The 1,746-nt window shown below is 37.3% G+C and overlaps 1 non-coding gene across 1 annotated transcript; it reads left to right on the top strand.

Annotated features, from left to right (window-relative positions):
- Positions 1–658: 658 nt before the first annotated feature.
- LOC128282446 (small nucleolar RNA R71) lies at positions 659–765 on the top strand. The gene has a single exon (XR_008272720.1). It is a non-coding gene; the product is annotated as a small nucleolar RNA R71 (small nucleolar RNA).
- Positions 766–1,746: the final 981 nt, after the last annotated feature.

Below are 1,746 nucleotides of genomic sequence, written 5' to 3'. Positions count from 1 at the left end.
AAGCTGTCTAATCTGAGTTTTGAGCCCTTGGATCGATGCTTGTTGATTCTTAAGTGCTGTCTCGGTATTCTAAAAATGAGTTTCTGACACTGATATAAACTTTGAGAGCATCTCTTCAAGGTTCAGCTTTTTTTCCTGTTGGTAGGGTGGTTGTTGAAAACCCGGAGGATGTTGTGGCCTTTGATTTCCTGGACTGTTCCACGAAAAATTAGGATTGTTTCTCCAACCTACATTATAAGGGTTACTATATGGGTTATTTTAGGATCTAGAGTTATTGTTACCCATATATTGGACTTGTTCCTCCTCAATGCTAGGGTTGAAGGGTTGATATTCTGTGCATGCTCCTCCTCCATTCGAATCGCACCTCATCACTAGATGTACTTGAGTAGAACCACATAAACCGTCAATCTTTTTATTTAAGAGTTCTACCTGGTTAGATAGCATAGTAGCCGCGTCGAGGTTGAAAACACTGGCTGCTTTCGTCGGCTTTGTTCTCATAACTTGCCACTGATAGTTATCCAGTGACATCTCCTTAATAAATTCGTAAGCCACCTCAGGTGTCTTATTATTGATAGTTCCTCCAGCGACTGCATCAATCATCTGCCGAGTCGAAGGATTCAGGCCATTATGAAACGTTTGAACCTGTAGCCAAAGCGGTAACCCATGGTGAGGGCATCTTCTTAAAAGGTCCTTGTATCTCTCCCATACATCGTAGAGTGTTTTTAAATCCATCTGCACAAAAGAAGAGATATCATTACGTAATTTGGCTGTTTTAGCCGGTGGAAAATATTTTAATAAAAATTTTTCGATCATTTGTTCCTTGAACCTCGTGGTAACGAGTTCAACCATTGTTTAGCCTTATTTCTTAACGAAAAAGAAAACAACCGAAGGCGAATGGCGTCATCAGAAACACTATTAATTTCGAAGGTATCACAAAATTCTAGGAAATTTGCTAAATGAGCATTGGGATCCTCGTCCTGCAAACCACCAAACTGAACAAACTGTTGTATCATTTGAATTATGTTAGGTTTCAGTTCAAAATTATTTGCAGCAATAGCAGGTCTAACTATACTTGACTCAGTTCCTGTTAAATTAGGTTTAACATAATCATACATAATGCGTGGAGCAGGATTTTGATTAACAACAATTGCAGGAGGCAGCGGATATTTTTGGTTTTCAGTCATCTCCTCGGTTGTGGTTTGAATATTGTCCTCTTGCTTGTGCTCTGTGTATCTTAAACTTTGCCTTATTTCTCTTTGGTTTCTGCGAACTGTGCGATCGATCTCATTGTCAAAAAGTAATGGTTCTGACGGGTTTCTTCTAGTCATGAACTATAAGAACCTGCCAGAAAAAGGGAAAAGAAAGAATTAGTAATAAAAATTAGAATAAAATTTAAATTGCAGTAAAAGTAATTGGCTAAAGTAATAAAAATCGAGTGTTCCTAATATCTTAGTTCCCCGACAACGGCACCAAAAACTTGATACGTGATATTCGTGACAAGTTTTAAATATTTATAAAGTAACACCCCCAACTCGTATCTATTGCTGGAATAGGGCACGAGGCATTACCGGAGTTTACTAAATATTTTCAGATAATTTTGAGTCATTTATTATTCATATTTTGAAAATAACCATAACGTTTCTTTATTGGGCCCTCGAAGCCCCAAACATACATTAAAAACCAACGGGAATTAAATCGGGATCATAAAAAATTTCGCAAAATCTTAAATTATATTTTCATCTAAGT

Source organism: Gossypium arboreum, chromosome 1, assembly GCF_025698485.1.
Source record: "Gossypium arboreum isolate Shixiya-1 chromosome 1, ASM2569848v2, whole genome shotgun sequence".
Lineage (NCBI taxonomy): Eukaryota > Viridiplantae > Streptophyta > Magnoliopsida > Malvales > Malvaceae > Gossypium > Gossypium arboreum.
The sequence above is the reverse complement of the archived record's forward strand: the minus strand, read 5'-3'. Positions and strand labels throughout refer to the sequence as shown.